This window comes from Hemitrygon akajei, chromosome 3 (assembly GCF_048418815.1).
Source record: "Hemitrygon akajei chromosome 3, sHemAka1.3, whole genome shotgun sequence".
Classification (NCBI taxonomy): domain Eukaryota; kingdom Metazoa; phylum Chordata; class Chondrichthyes; order Myliobatiformes; family Dasyatidae; genus Hemitrygon; species Hemitrygon akajei.
Window position 1 is genome coordinate 193448015 of NC_133126.1, and position 18196 is coordinate 193466210.

Below are 18196 nucleotides of genomic sequence, written 5' to 3' on the forward strand. Positions count from 1 at the left end.
ACCGGGCCGGGGGCTATCACCCCTTATATTAAGAGATAGCCAAAGCGAATGTTACAATTCTATAATAGAATACGAACCATGACAGAACCTATTAAATAACAAAATAACACATAAATAAATAATAAATATCGAGAGCATGAGATGAAAAGTCATTGAAAGCGAGTCCACAGGTTTGCTTCAAAATCCTGATGGCTGAAGCGTACTAACTGTTTCTAAACTTGGTGGTGTGAGTTCTGAGATTATTGGACATTCTTCTTTATGGCAACAGCGAGAAGAGTGCACGTCCTGGGTGATGGGGTTCACTGATGATGGATGCTGCTTCCCTGCGACAATATTTCGTGTAGATGAGATCGATAGTGTGGAAGGTTTGACGCCTGATGGACTGCGCCGTCACCATTCCGATGTGCTGGATTTCTGTTCAAAGTGTTTGGCATTTCCACACCAGGCTGTGATGCAATATACTCTAGTCAACATACTCTCCGCCACAGATCCACGCAGCAACGCCTCCATTTCCACGGCAATCGCCAGCTCCACCGCCGTCCGATCGTATTTCTATTTTACAGGAGCACTGTTCAGAGCGCCCTGACAATTTGCTCTCCATCTGGGAAAGGAGATGTCCAGCATGGATCGAAAAGTCCCGACAATGGACTGTGAGAACAGCTGAGAGAGTCATAGGTGTTTCATGCTAACAATCGGGGACATTTATCAGGAGCAGTGCTTTCGTTGGGCCATTTGTATTATTACTCATCCCACCTATACATACAGCATTCTGTTTGACTTTCTACCATCAGAAGGGAGTCTACAAAGTATAAAAACAAGAATGGTCAGGATGAGAAACAGGCTTTTGAATTCCCTGCGGCATCACATTCTGTTACTGGCTAATCTGTTCCGTACATTACAGTATTTAATATCGATGTAATTTAGTTTGTTTGTTATTATGTGTGATTCATCTAGAGATGTTATCCTTACCTTAAAAAGCTACCCTGTGTTATGTATACTACTTTGCTTTACACCTCGGTTTGGAAAAATGGTCTCTCGTTTCTCGATACACTGTGCCGTTTTAAACATGTATACAGTTAAATGACAATAAACTTTATTTGACGTGACTTAATCGATAAACGTTGTTCAAAGTTTTAGATGTTATGACCAATCTTTGCCAACTCGTAAGGAAGTAAGTCAAGTATGTGATACTCCTATCTGGATTGCTTTTAAATGTGGCTAATGTGCCCACCTCAATCACTATTTCTGGTAGTTTCTTCCAAATGTGCACCACACTTTTGTGTGAAGGAGCCGATCTTAATATCTCTTAAATCTTTCTCTTTTGATATTATCTGTGCTCTAGGTCACACCCTCTTCTTGTCAGTCAGGTCCCAGAGATCATGCAATATTCAGGCAAAGTACAACGGCCACTTTATTAGGTGTAACTCAGCAGATATACTTGCTCATTAATGCAAATATCTAGTCAACGAATCGTATGGCAGGAATGCAGTCCATAAAACCAGGGATACACGGTCATGAATTGTTGCACAGACCAAATATTAGAATAGGAAAGAAGACAAAAAGGCGATAAGATAAAGGAAAAGGATTAAACTATTTTTCCGATCGAGTTTGCTCCATCCTTTCATCATGGTTCCAATTTTTTTCATTCAGTCCTATCTCCTACCTTTCTCCGAATCTCTCCATGCCCCGACCAATCAAAAATATATCAACTTCTGCCTTAAATATCAATAACGATACGGCCAACATAGCTGCCTGTGGCAACGTATTGCATCCTTACGTCACTCTCTGCTAAAGAAATTTCCCTTCATCTCCGTTTAAAAAGCCCCACCCCTCTATTCTGAGGCTGAGTCCGCCGGCCGTAGACTTTCCACATCCACTCAATCAAGGTCTTTTACCATTCAATAGCTTTCAATTGTCACCCCTCTTTCTTCTTAGTTATAGCGAATACAGTTCCAGAGCCATCAGACGTTCTTTAAATGAGAAGCCGTTCCAACCTGGAATCATTTTCGTGAAACACCTTTGAATCCTCCCAGTGTCAGCATACCCTGTTTAAGATAAGAGTCCCTGAACTGCGCAAGGTTCTCCATGTGAGGACTCAACGGTGCTTTATAAAGTTTTAACATTACATCCTTGCTTTTATATTCTACTCCACTTGAAATAAATGGTAACACCGCATTTGCATCCGTCACCACAGACTCGACGTGCAGGTTAAGCTTTAGGGAAACCTGCGCAAGGTCTCCCAAGTCCCATTGTGACTCAGGAATTTTTTTGTATTCTCTCTCCATTTAAAAAATAGTCAAACTTTCAATTTTTCGACCAAAGTGCATCATTGTACACCTCCTGACATGATATACCACATGCCATTTTCCCAATTCTACCAATATGTCTAACTACTTCTGCAGCCACTCTAATTCGTCAAAACTACCTTACTCTCCACTTATCTTCGTATTGTCTGCAACCTTTGCAACAAAACCAGTAATTCTATTATCATATTCGTTGACATACAGTGTAGAAGGAATCTGTCCCAACACAGGACCCTATGGAACACACTATACACTGGCAGCTAACCAGAAGAAAACACCCTTTATTATGACTGTTATTACTTCAAAAGTTCCTAACAGATTTATCAGGCAAGATACTTACCCTGAGAAAACTGTGGACTAAGTCGTTATTTATCATGTACCTCCACAGGTTCTCCAAAACCACATCATTAGCAACCGTCTACATCATCTTCTCAGCCACTGAGATCAGACTAACTGACCTATAATTTCGTGCCTTCTGCCGCTCTCCCTTCTCGTAGAACGGTGACATTTGCAATTTCCCAATCTTCCGGAATCATTCCAGAATCTAGTCACAATTGAAATATCATAACTGGTGCATTAATAGTCCCTTTAGCAACCGCTTTCAGAACACTGTGGTGTATTCCATCTCATCCAGGTGACTTATTTACCTTCAGAACATTCTGTTTCCCATGAACATTGTCTCTAGTTATGGTAACTTCATGCCTACTGACTTCTGATACTTCCAGCGTACTGTTAGTGTCTTCCACTGTGAAGACTAATGAGAAGTATTTATTTAGTTCATCCGCCATTTCCTTGTCCCCCATTACTAACTCTCCAGCATCGTTTTCCAGCAACCCGATATCCATTCGCTTCAATGTTACATTAGAAACACAGAAACATAGAAAACCTACAGCATTATACAGGCCCTTCTGCTCACAATGCTGTGCCAAATGCGTACTTACGAAAAAATTACCTGAGGTTACTCATAACCCTCTATTTTCAGAAGCTCTATGCACCTTTGCAGACGTCTCTTAAAAGACCCAATCGTATCCGACTCCACCGTCGTCGCCAGCAGCACATTCCACGCACTGATTGCACTTTGTGTAAATTGTACATTTCACCCCTAACATCTTCTCTGTACCTTCTTCCAAACACCTTAAAACTGTGCCCTCTCGTGGTAGCCATTTCAGCCCTGGGAGAAGGCCTCAGACTCTCCACACGATCAAAGTGTCTCATCATCTTATACATTTCTATCAGGTCACCTCTCATCCTCCGAAGCTCCAAAGAGAAAAGACCGAGGTAACTCAACCAATTCTCAAAAGGCATGCTCCCTAATCCAGGCAATATCCTTGTAAGTCTCCTCGGTACTATTTCTATACTTTCTACATCTTTTCTATAGTGAGGTGACTAGAACTGAGCACATTACTCCAAGTGGGGCCTGACCAGGGTCCTATATGGCATTAACATTACCTCTCGGCTCTTAAACTCAACCCCACCGTAGATGATGGCCAATACACCGTATTTCTTCTTAACTACAGATTCAAGTTGCGCAGCAGCTTTCAATGTCCTATGAATTCGGACCCGAAAATCCCTCTGATCCTCCACACCACCAAGAGTCTTACCATCAATACCATTTTCTACCATCATATTTTCTCTACCAAAATGAACCACCTCACTCTAATCTGGGTTAAACTCCATTTGCCACTTCTCCGCCCAGTTTTGCATCGTGTTGTTGTCCCACTGTAACCTATGGCAGCCTGGCACACTAAACACAACTCCAACCTTTATGTCATTGTCTAATTTACTAACCCTTCCCTCCACTTCCTCATCCAGGTCATTTATAAAAATCACGATAAAAAGCGGTCCCAAAATAGGTCCCTGAGGCACCCCACTGGTCACCGATGTCCATTCAGAATAGGACCCGTCTACAACCACTCTCTGCCTTCTCTGCCAAGCAAATTTTGGATCCACAAATCAAGGTCCATTTGGATAGCCTGCCTATTATTTTCGAAAAAGCCTTGCATGAGGTACCATACAAATGCCTTGCTAAAATCCATACACACTATATCTACTGCTCTTCCTTCATCAATGTGTATAGTCACATCCTCAAAAATTTCAATCAGGTTCGTAAGGCACCACTTGTCTTTGACAAAGCCATGCTGACTATTCCTAATCATATTAGGAATATGCCTCTCCAAATGTTCATAAAATAAATCCTGCCTCTCAGGATCTTGTCCATCAACTTACCAACCACAGAAGTAGGAGGACTCGTGTATAATTTTCTGGGCTATCTCTACTCTCTTTCTTGAATAAGGGAAATACATCTGCAATCCTACAATACTCCGGAACCTTATCAGTCTCCATCGATGATGCAAGGATCATTGCCTGAGGCTCATCAATCTCCTCCCTCGCCTCCCACAGCGCCTGGCGTACACCTCATCCGGTCCCATAGACTTATACAACTTGCTGCTTTCCAAAAGCTCCAGCTCATCCTCTTTCTTAATGTCGATATCATCATGCTCTTCAATCCGCTGTAGGTCATCTCTACAATCGCCAAGATACTTTTCCGTACTGAATACTGAAGCAAGTATTCATTAAGTATCTCTGTTATCTCCTCCGATTTCATACACACATATCCATTGTCACACGTGAATGGTGCTATTCTCTCACATATTATCCTCTTGCTCTAGAATGCTTTGGGTTTTCTTTAATCCTGCTTACCAAGTCCTACCCATGGCCCCTTCTGACACTCCTAATGTCATTCTTAAGGTCCTTCCTGCTAGCCTAATTATCTTCTAGATCTCTATCAATGCCTAGTTTCTTGAAACTTCCGGAAGTTTTTCTTTTCTTCGTGCTTCCGTTTTCTTTACAACAGAATCTGGGGAAGTTTTGTTGTTGCCAACTCTTCTGGTTATTTGCAATTCCGAATATTCAATTATCTTACTGCTATCAAATATATATGTTGTTTTATTAACACAGTAGGCTCTGTGGATGCTGGGGATCGAGAGGAATACACACAAAATGTCAGTGGAACTCAGCCGGTCCAGCAGCATCGATGGAAATGAATAAAGTACCGAGAACCTTCCTCTGCAGTGTTCACCCATTTTATAAAAGTCAGTCTTTCCGATCTGGAACTTACATTAGGATTCATATCCTAGATTTTAAATTATAAACTTTATAATTTGAAGTCATTGATCTTATTCATAAAACACACCCTTAATCTTATTAAGAAAAAGATGCTAAATTCTCTAGGATCTTAAATTCTAAATTTTACATCACTATGTTTCAATTGGACAATCAAAATAATTATAACAATTATAAGGATTTTATAGATACATTAAAAAGGTGTTTCCGTGATCTGTAAAAAGACTGCGAATATGACAGAAATAAAAATATTTTGTATACGCCCACAAAGTGGACATACATGGACAGACGGGAACAAGTTAGATCCTCAAATGATGGCAAAAGATTAACCCTGAGACTCCCTTTATAGATACTGCCTGATTTATCGTGTTAATTCAGTCTTTTAATCCGCATTTAATATCATCTTCTGATAACATTTAGAGTTTGAAAATTTGAGGGGTTGATTTATTACTCAATCCTTAGCATCATTATAATTATATATTTGTTGTATATACAAGGAGACTAGCAATGGCTATTGAAGACTTTTTAAATCACCCCCGCTGTAGATCATCCGGTTTTTGATGCTACAAGTTGTTCTAGTTTATTGTTTTTATATTTGCAAATCCTGCTACTGATCCCCTCCCAGTTTTGACCCAGAGCTGGATGCCGATCATGTTCTTTGACATAATGAAGATAAAACAAGATCAAAACCTCTTCCCTAATGTGGCACTTGGATAACCGATCCACGATTCATACGGCTATCCTTTGCAGTCTGTAAGAGCAGCCCTGACGGTAATTAATGGCCAGGAGAAATTTAATCCAACAGTTAAATGCAATGGAGTACACCTATTCCTGTCATCATTGGAGAATCTGGATCAACCCAGTTCATATCCATTTCAAGAGTAGTTGCACCCTTTGGAATTTTAATAGTAAGACAATTTACTGAAACCATCCTTGACGTAAAAGTAGGGAGTCAGCGCTATGAGCTGCTAACGTCTATCGTCAACAATGATACAGCAGAAGTTACTTATTGTAATGCGTTCATTTCTGCTTGCTTCAATCAAGGGACATAAGAGCATATGAACCTTAAAGTTAATGTCTAAATCAGCAGAAAACAAGGATCATACACTCAGTGGCCAGTTTATTAAGTAGCTCCTGTCGACAATTGGTAGACAATTTCAGTGCCGGGGCCAGAAACCAATCCGTGAAAGGGCTCAGACAGAGAACTCTGGTGTCTCTAGATGCTTGGATTGAGAGCAAAGGAGTGAGATTCCGGTTTCTGTATTTTCCATTGTTCTTCAATTACAGTCTCAAAGGGATTTTAAGCAGCTGAATTGAGTATATATTCCAGGCATAGATTAGACATATGAACCTATGAACACAGAATACTGTTTATAGTCTTGCACCCTATTGCTAAGCTGCACTGCATTTTCTCTGTAACTGTTAGACGTCATTCCGCTTTGTAATTGCTTTACGTTGTTATATCTCAATGCACTGTGTAATGATTTGATCTGAATGAACGGTATTCAAGACAAGCCTTTTTTCTGTATGCTTATGCATGTGACAACAATAAACTAATGCGAAGTTCATTTCCAATTCCGACTGGATCAACGGATTCCACTGCCTAAACTGTGTGCGTTTTTTTAAAAATTCCTGCTTTTTTAATTAAAAATCACATTCCTCAGCAACCATAGTTAGATTTGGAAATGATTTCAGATGTTAGTTAATGAGTCCAGATTACCAATGTGCCTCTACATCAAAACCTAGCCCAATTAAAGGGAATTTAAAAACATATGGTGACATCCAGGACAGACCACTAACCCTGAAGACCACATACTTTTCCATCTTCAATGCTCTCTTTTCCATCTACAAATGGCAAGGTCATGCCTGAAATAAATGCAAATGAAAATATTGTCCCAACATCTTCCTTTTGTTATTCTTTCTGCAAAAAAAAATCGTTGGTCGACCACATCATAAATCGATTGATTTTTTTTATTTAATTATCTACAGATTAGTTATTTTTCCACTTATGTATGCTGAAGTAACAGGCAAGAATTCCCTATATCTTTAAGAAATGTGCAAAGCGATTTATTTCAACTCAAGGCTTTAGCTCAGCATGTAAAGCATTTCAGTTGGACTTGGAGGAGACAATCAACGCGGGCGATACGGTGTTCAGCTTTTTTCTGAGCAAGTAAAGCAGGCTAGAGACTGTATCACTTTTTCTGAAACGATCCTCACAACCTACCCGAAGGAAAGGATACTCTAGAATGTTGACGCGATAAAAACGTCACCTGCAAAGGTTACTCTAGCTTTTGCCTCCGCGGATGATTTTTACGCTTTGCTCAGAGAAATTGTGCATCGGAATATTACGGGGATACAATGGATAGCAAGGGAAGCTTGTATTACAGCCGCAAGAACAGCCCCCAAGGAAAATTGCAAATCACTTGGTGGCGCTATAGGACTTCCAATTCACAAAATGAAATTTCAAAAATTTCATTTTAGTCTACGCCCTCCAAATTCAACTGATAGCTTCATAACTGCATTTTAGTAAATGTAAGATTGCACCTTTAAGGCAGATACGCATGACTCGAAGTTCAACACTTGGAGATGCTCAGGGAAAGATAACTCACAGAAGGTGAATAATTCCTTCTTTGACACCAGTGAAGTGATATTGTCCTATAACCTCTACAAGATAATTTATGCCATAGCTCATGGGCTCCACATATTGCTAGCTTGTCAGAATAAATTGCTGGGACACCACCTTTGTACTAATATTTCGGACATGCAGCCATGGCAAGTAAGAAATAGCTGATAAATATCTTAATGACAAAATTTGGAAATACTCCAAAAAAGTTATCTGAAACTGCATGAGTGTTTCATTTTTTCTCAATATGTCCTCAACTTCAAAGCACCGAATAAAAATACTTGGACCTCATCTGACAGAGAACTAATTGCAGCGCACTACTTCCTGTAACTAATAAATCGTCACTAAGTGTATATTCAAGGTCTTGTACTGCTGCAGCCCATCCACTTCAAAACTCAAAATATTGTGGGTTCAGGGATGTTCCTCTGCAGACCACTGTTGTAATGCGATGTTATTTGAATTACTATCACTTTCCTATCAGCTTGAACCAGTCTGGACATTCTACTCTTACCTCTTTCATTAAAAAAGACGTTTTCACCACCAGATCTGCCATTCCCCGGATGTTTTATTTATTTGTTTATTAAATGCACCATTCTCTGTAAACTCTAGAGACTGTTCGCATGAAATTGTCAGGAGATCAGCAGTTTCTAACATACACAAACCACCTTGGTCAAAGTCACTTAGATCACATTTCTTCTCCTTTCTGATATTTGGTCTGAGTCTGTTAAACATATCTGCATGCGTTGATTTACTGCTATATGAGGGGCTGATTAGATATTTGCATTAATGAGCGGATGTACATGTGTACCTAAAAAAAAGTGGCCTCTAAGTGTATATCGCACATACCCCTCACTATTATATCTTATCCAATTGCTCCTTAAAAGGATCAATGCCTTCTGTCTAAGCTTCTCAGTAAACCCCAGATTCTGACCATTATTGGTTGTCCATCATGAATAACTATATATTTGGCTGTGGTAACTATTAGCAATTAGTGAATGGTGCTGGCGTGAGGTTTTGACCCAGTGAAGCATGTGGAAATGTTCTATATCTAATGGACCGTCAAACTGGATAGTTCATCAGTTTCCGAACTACCAGGGTCCAGATGATGATCTCAAGAATTATTTTAAATTGATACTAAATTTTAATGATCCCAGGAATTAAAGGGTTAACATATGAGCATTTGATGGAATTCACTGGAGTTTAAAAGAATGGGTTGGGATGGAATCTCATTCAAACCTATCAATATTGAAAAGCCCAGACAGAGTCGATGCGGAGAGCATGGTTCATACATTGTGGAGCCTAGGAACAGAGGGCACAACCTCAGAATACAGAGGCCTGATTTCAGAACAGGGTTGAGGAGGAACTACTTTAGAATGAGGGTAGTGAATCTGTGGAATTCGCTGCCACAGACGGCAATGAGGCCAAGTCCTTTGCTGTATTCAGTCGAAGGTCGTTAGTTTTTTGATGAGTAAAACTCATGAACTAACACTTTACTCTGCATTATGTTATCGAATTGCCTTGCTTTACATTAATGTACTGTTGTAATGAAATAAGCTGCACTAGTGGTTTGAAAAACACAAATTTCCTCGTGCTGGGATGGATATGACAATAATAAACATCTCCTTCTTGAAGATTTAAATTCCCCATGTTCTGTTTCGTTCGAGCCATGATATTTGCAATTAAAGAGATAAAAACAGGAGTCCTGTTCGTCTTCCAAATCTTACACTCGGCTAAATGGTTTATCATTCATGAAGTCTGCCTCGCTTCTCAGTGAAAGCGGCTTTCGAACGGTTTCAAGCTCCCGACAGTGTTCCTGTCTCTCGCGCTGACTGGTTCCTGCTACAGCAGCGGAATTGGATTCTTCGCAGTTGCCTATATTGACAGCATCATTGGGTCCTTTAAACGTCTACATAGTAAGATCTCCCTTTTTATGCACGAGCCTTGCTCTTTTTTTAAAGGTTCCTTCGTTGCAAGTTGTCATAGTTCCTCCACAGGAGTAAAACTGTGGCCGGGAATTCAACACTTGGAGCATTTGTTTGATCTTTTCCTGCTTATATTGGATATAAAGTAGTGCAGCTACTAACTCATACTATGACTTGCTTATCTCAGTCACTTATACAATTCAGATAGATCAGGAGTCACAGAACTGATCCACGTTGAACACGACTGGTCACCAAATTCCAGAAAGAATACGCTCCATTTTCCTCTGTTCCCTGCCTTGCCTGAATCCACACAGCTAGTTTTCTCTGCATTCCATGCCTCCTGGCTTTCTGAATGAGGGTGGCATGAGGAGACTTGTGAAACGCTTTATTATGCAGGTTACAGAATGACTTAGACAGATTAGGAGCATGGTAAAAAAAAGCGGCTTATGGAATACAATTCTGGGGGATGCATGATAATGCACATTGATTGAAAAAAAATGAGTATTTTCTCAATGGAGAGAGATTTAAAAATCTGAGGTGAAGAAGGACTTTCCTCGTATTGGATTCACTAATTGTTATTTTGCAGACAGTATTGCGCCCCTTATCTAAGAAAGGATTTGCTGACTTTGGCTAGGATTTCAAGGAGTTCACAAAAATGATACTGGGTTTGAAAGCTCATTATAGGTGCTGGAGTTGATGGCTCTAAACTTGTAACAATGGCTTTCAGAAGAATGTTGTATATTGAAAGGCCTACATAAAGTGGATATGGAAAGAATGTTTCCTCTGGTGGGTTTGTCTAACACCAGAGGACGCAGCCTCAGAATACAGGAACTCCCATTTAGAACGGAGATCATGAGGAATTTATTTCGCCAGGGAGTGGTGAGCATGTGAAATTCGTTGCCACTGGCGGCTGTAGAAGCTAAGGCATTGGGTATAGTTAAGGCAGAGCTTCATAGGTTCGTGTTTAGAAAAGGCATGAAGGGATACTGGGCGAAGGTAGGTGATTGCGGCTGAGAGGGAAAAGGATCAGCCATGATGAAATGGCGAATCAGACTCAATGGGCCGAATAACCAAATTCCACCTCGATATCTTATGTTCTGTCAAGTCTGTATACAGCACATCCACAACCCTACCTTCATCAATCTGTTGTCACATTCCCTGAGAATTCAACGAAGCTGGTGAGTAGGATCTTTCCTTCAGAAAGCCAGGCTAACTACTTGTCATCAGAGTATGCTTCTCTAAATGCTCGTACCTTCTCAACCTCTAACGGCGGCGGACCAATCAATTCGAAAGAGAAAGAGCTTCGTACAAGTCAGGGAGAATAGTTTAAAAAAAAACAAACAAGTGTTTGACAGGGCTCGGGGCATTAGAAAATGACTGTGAGGCCAGTTTTCTGTTCTGAATTGATTTGCATTGAATTGACTTTATTTCTTACATCCTTCACATACATTCCTGAGGAGTAAGAATCTTTGCGGCACGTCTCCATCTAAATGTGCAATGTGTAATTCGAGTGATTTATAATACTTTCTAATAAGTACACCAATCAATATGACATAGCAATGCACATAAATCAGCGTGTTAATCAGTCTGATGGCCTGCTGGAAGAAGCGGTGATGGAGCCTATTGGTCCTGGCTTTAATGCTGTGGTACCGTTCCCTGGAAGATAACACCTGGAATACCTTGTGGTTGGAGTGACTCGCATCCCCAATGATCCTTCGGGACCTTTTTAACACTGTCTTTGTAAATGTGCTGAATCATAGGATGTTCACATCTACAGGTGTGCTATCCTCTCCGTACCACTATCTGCAGAATCCTATAATTAAGGGATGTACAGTTCCCATACAAGGCAGTGATGCAGCCAGTCAGGATGCAATCAATTTTACCGCGAAGAAATTTCTTAGGTTCTGGGTGTCAGATATGGGATGTCCGGAAGTCTTCCAATCTCTCTAATGGCCACATCTGCGCCAGGTACATTGAGCTGCAGCTCCTTAGGGACCGAGATGGGGAACTGGTGATGCAGCTCGATGGCCTTCGGCTTGTTCGGAAGCGTATGGAGGAGAAGACAGGAGCTACAGGCAGGTATGCATCCCTGGGCCACAGGACACAGATAACTGGGTGACCGTCAGCAGAGAGAAGGGAGGGCGTAAGGTAGTGTAGAGCACCCCTGTGTCTTCCCCTCCCTTAACAACAAGTACTCCAATTTTGTGCTGCTAAGGGTAACACCTACAGATGGAGGAAACAGTAGCCGTTCCTCTGGCACAGTGTCTGGCCCTGTGGCTCTGAGGAGTAGGGAACGGAAGAAGAGGGCAGCGCTAATAGAATACTCTATAGTTAGGGTTAAAATAGACAATTCTGTGGACGCAGGAGAGCAACGCGGATGATAGTTTGCCTCTCAGGTGCCAGGGACCGGGATGTATCTGATCGCGTCCACAATATCTTGAAGTGGGAAGGAGAACAGCCAGAGGTCGTAGTGCACATTGGTACCAATGACATTTGTAGGAAAAGGGGGGAGGGAATGAATAAAAGACTGCAGAGAGTTAGGAAAGAAGTTGAGAAGCAGGACCTCAAGGGTAGTAATCTCAGGATTACTGCCTGTGCCACGTGACACTGAGTATAGGAATAGAATGAGGTGCAGGACAAATGCGTAGCTAAGGGATTAGAGCAGGGGGCAGGGATTCAGATTTCTGGATCATTGGGACCTCTTCTGGGGCGGCTGTGACCTGTACAAAAAAAGCGGGTTGCACTTGAATCCGACGTGGACCAACATCCTGGCGGGAAGATTTGCAGTGGCTATTGGCGAGAGTTTAAACTAGAATTGCTCGGGAGTGGAACTGACCTGAATTAACGGAGGAAAGGAAGGCCGGCTGACAGATAGAGTAAGTTTGGAGACAGTGCAAAAGAAAGGAAAGACAGGTCATAGAGAAGGGACGCGCTCAGTGCAGAGGAGATTTATAAGGATATTTTCCGGTTTGCAGGGTGTGGGGTGTGGGGTATGAGAAATGCTTTAGTGTATTTGGCCTTTTCTCCTTGCAGCAACGGTGGACGAGAAGTGACCTGATTGAGGTGTATAAGATGATGAGGTGCATTGATCGTATGGATAGTCAGAGGCTTTTTCCCAGGGCTTAAATGGCTAACACGAGGGGCACAGCTTTAAGGTGCTTGGAAATAGGTACAGAGGGGAGGTCAAGGGTAGATTATTCACCAAGAGAGTGATGAGTGCGTGGAATGCACTGCCGGTGGTTGTAGTGGAAGCGGATACAATAGGGTCTTTTAAGAGCCTCTTAGATGGGTACACGGACCTTAGAAATATATAGTCGTAGAGGGAACCTTCTGCTATCACACTCTGGTTTTGTACATAAATCCAAAGTCTAATCCAATTTACAATTTTATATTGAATGCAGAGCGACTGGTCCTTCTTTACTAACCTCCCACTCGAGACTTGTCAGATGCCTCCTGAAGTCCATGTGAACGGGGTCCACTGCTTTGCCCATGCCTGGCCTTAATCCACTTTCCTCATAGCTTCCTCGGAGAACTATCAGATTGGTTAGACATGATGCCACGCACGAAAACATGCTGACTATCCTTAATCTTTCAAAATGCTTTTCTAATCAATTATATATCCGGTTCCTCTGAAACAGCACAATAGCTTTTAGAGCCTTTCTTCAACCCTGGAACAATATTGATGATCCTCCAGAATCTTAGTATCTCAGTTTTCACAAGGATGGTTCAAATATCTGTTCTGGAGGTCCGGCAGTTTCTGCACTTGGTTCCCTCAGACCCCGAGGGAATACCTCATAAGGCCCATGTTATCCTAATTTGCCTAATACAGCAAACACCTCCTCTTCTGTAATCTGTACAGGGTCCATGAAGTCGATTCCGCTTTGCCTCAACTTTATAAACGTCGTGTCCATTTACCAAGTTGTTACAGTTGCAAACATATATATTTGTAATCTTTTTACAACTTGCAATCTTTTTAATTTTTCTATAGAATCCATTATGATTCTCCTTCACCGCGTCGGATTGGCAACGCTCATGCCTTCTTTTAGCTCTACTGCATTTCGTCTTCTCAGTGAGTGCTCCATTTGTTCCAATCTGTCATTAATTGCTATCACCCCCATTTTTCTAAACTACAGCCTCAATAACTCTTAAAAGCAAGGTTCCCTGCACCACTTATCTTTAGCTTTTATTCGGAAGGGCACATCCAAGTTTGCACCTTCTAGATTTCAGTTTATTGGCTCACCGGCCTATAATCTCATGTTTTATTTTCATATTGTTTTGTAAACAGTCAAACAAATTTGGCTATCGTCCAATTTTTTGGTACCTCACCTATCGCTAGGAATGATTTTAATATTTCGAGTAGGACCTGGCAATTTTTCTCCCGTCGTATGCAAGGGAAGGCCTTGTCAGATCCATAGGATTTATCCACCTTAATTTGCCTCAGGACAATAAACCCCACGCCCTCTATAACCAGTATAGTGTCCATACATTTGTGGCTGCTTTGCTTCACTTCTGTGGACTCTAAGTCTGTCCTCTGGGTAAATACAGATGAAAAAAAAAACACTTCATTTCAGACCTCTACAGTTTGTTTTGGCACCACACTTGGATTACCGTTCTGATCTTCCAGAGGACAATTTTTCCCTTACTGTCCTTTTGCTCTGCAGAATCACTAAGGATTTTCCCTCACCTTGTTTGCTAGGGCAACCTGGTGCCTAATTCTAGCCTTGTCATTTATTTCTTGCATTTCCACCACTCCATCCGCACCCCATTTGCTCCCATCTGCTCAAATCTGCTATAAGTCTCTTTCATTTTTTCTTTGAACTACGCCTTAATATCTATTGTACAGCAAGGTTCCCTATATCTCTCTTATTTACGTTTTATTGCGACAGGCACATGCAAGTTTTTCTTCTCAAAATTTTACATTTGAACGCCTTCCACTTACCAGCTACACTTTTGCCAGAAGACGGCATGTCCCACTGCACACTTGCCAGATCCTTTATGATACCATCAACGTTGGCCTTTATCCAATTTACAATCTCGACGCCTGGACCAGACATATTGCCTTTCCATGTTTACTTTTGGTATCATTAGCTGCAAAATGTTGCCCCATGCAAACATCTGTCTCATTCCCTGACCGTACATTCTGGTTTTGGGACCTCTACATATTGATTAATGATAATTTTATGAACACATTTAACAAACTCTGTCACACCTCGTCTTTTTACACTGTTGGATTCGCAGTCAATTAGTGGAAAGTTAAAATCGCCTATGAAAACAAATTTCTGCTTCTTGTTACAGTGTTCGATCTCTACACAAATGTGTTCCTTTAAATCCTTCGGACTGCTTGAGGTCCGGAACATACACAGAACGTAGAACTGAACAACACTAAAAAAAGCTCTTCGGTCCACAATGCTATACCAATTCAGCTAAAAGATAATTCAGAATCGCCCAATCAACTTTCTTTCACTGATACCATGCACATATCCATCCATTTTACTGACTTTCATATGCCTATCTTAATTGGCTCTAATATTTTCACCTCCGCCATCAGCAGCGTATTCCAGGCAGTTCCCACTTACTGAGTTGAAAAACTGATCCTTCACATCCTCTTTAAACCTACTCCCTCTCGAAAGGAATTCATGCCTTCTGGTATTCTGCCGCGGGAAAAAAAAAACACACGTTATCGTCTCTTATCCTCTTGCTCGTGATGTATGTATAAAATGCCTCAATGTTTACCTTAATCCAAATGTCCAAAAACTTTCCACAGCTATTCCTAGTTTGCCTAATTCCTCTTTCTAGTTACTTTCTGACTTCTTTATAATCGTCATCTCCTCCATTTTAAACCAACTATCAAAGCTTTAGAGACTTTTCATTTTTTGACATCCAAACTTCTGTAATCGTTTCATCCCTGTCTTTTCTTCTAGCAGGAATATACGTTTCCTGTACATCGGTACAATTCATCCTTCAACATCCTCCACATGCCTCATATAGACCTGCCAGAAAAAAAGTTCTCTATTATCTCTTCTTTGATCATGCCGAATGATGTCGTAATTTGCACTACCCCAATTTAAAATTCTCTCCCAAAGTCCGCAATACCCTTATCTACAGTTGTTCTGAAAGTTAAGGAGTTGTGGGCACTGTTCCCTTACTTTGCGCCCACTGAATTGTCAGTCATCTGGCCAGGCTGATTACCCAACACAAGATACAGAACAATCCCTCCTATCACTGGACTGTCCACATATCGATTTACTAAATTTTCCGTGGTGCACGCAATAAATTCCTCCCTGTTTAAACCACTTGCACTAAGAATCTCTCAGATTATATTATAGAGATATTGAAATCCACCATTATACCAAGGTACATTTTTTCATATTTCCTTAATTTGTTTATATATCTGTTCGTCGGTGTCCCGGTGACTATTAGGGAAAGGGATCTGCAGTACAATCCCATCTATGGGATTGCACCCTTCATATTCCTGAGTTCTCCCGAAACAGACTCAATGACTAAACCCTCCATTATGTCTTCTTGAGAGCCGTTGTGATACCTTCCCTAATTTGTTGTGCAAATCCACCTTCCCGCTCCGCTTCCTCCTGAGTAACTTTAAGTTGTTCTTGCTCATCACTCCTGAGTGCTGATTAGCCTCTGCTCAGATCTCCGGCTGGGCACTGTTCAAAGTAAATGTAGTGGTTTCTATAAGGAGATTAACAATGGGGTAAAGGTAGAAGTGAGGGAAATAGAGAAGCGGTTGCGGATCCATCTCTAACAGTAAGAGGAACACGTCGTTTTATTTTGGAAAAAGAAATCTGTCTCTGATGTCCTACAGTGCACGGACATACCTCTAGCGCTGATGTGCTGACATATATAGGAAAATATGTCAGGGTGGATGAGAATGACGATTCCATAATTATGATAGTGCTGGGATATTGCATGACCTTTCCATTGATTTGGGTCAATTCCTTCAACTCTGGTGCCCATTTCTGTGAAAGCAAGGACATGCTTTTCACCAGTTCGCAGCGAGTTATGCGTTCCAATGTTGATTAAACACCAGATTGCACTTTCGGTTTAATTTACTGACTAATCGCTGTATTGGTGGTCGCATATTCGCCTGTTCTGCCACTTTTCCAATGATTGGATTTTATTCATATATTACAATTCATCCTGCTATTGTGGAACATTTAGGAGCAATTATTCAAAACTAAAACTGTCAAAAATAGTGCCCAGATATTGCACGCACTTTAAAATAAAGTTATGAAAATATTAAACTCGTTATATGTCTTTACAGTTTCTTTTAGAAGCGCTATTTTCCCGGTTTATAGCTCCATTTGTAGAATACTTCACATTTCAAGAAAGTCCTAAAAGGATTCTGAGAGAAATCACAATAGCATGTCGATTCAATATCCATTCATTGCTTGGATTAGAGTGTGAGGAAATGTAGAGGAGATTTAACGCAGAAGCATAGCAGAGGAGACGAATCAGTGGTGACCCATAACAAATAATGAAACTTAGGCATGGTGTTTGAAAGTTGGGAGCAATTGATTGAGGCTGGCTGGCTCGATCAGTGAAGAAGGACTCTTGATGTGAACTGGCGTTAAGTAGATTGCATGTCATGAGCCTGGAACGAGAGGCAGGCAAATCCTATTAACTGACTGTAGGCTGGGATTTGCTTACCCCTGCAGGCTGGGAGGTGTCAGTGGGAGCAAACGTAACATAGAGCCAGGGGCCCAAACTATTGACTGTTCTTCTGCCTCTACACATACTGCTCGGCTCTTTTAACTCCTCAGGCAGTTGTTTTTTTGTTTTTTTTTTCATATTTCAGCACGTTCAGTTTCTTGTATTCCTGTCATAGCATAACAGATCCACCGTTCTCCAGTATATGTCCATTGACTCTAACTTTAGCTGAGAGTCTCATTCCTGGCGTGAAATAAACACTGTCTAGGAACTGAGGAGTAAACATGACAGTAATGAGGAGTGACAGGTTGCAGAGATATACTTTTTGAAAGAGGAGATAGTTAATGATCATAGCTTTGTGTTCTCCAGGAGAGCAGGAGCACAGTGTTTAAACCGCGACTAAAACGACAGAATTACAATGACTTAACTGAAGCAAGCGTTAGTGAAATGTTTCGGGACATGGTTTGCTGATGTTCCCACTGTAAGCAACATTTTAAAACTCAAGTAAAGTTCCTTTATCATCTTTTATTTTATTGTTTATCTGCACTGCAGTTGTTTCT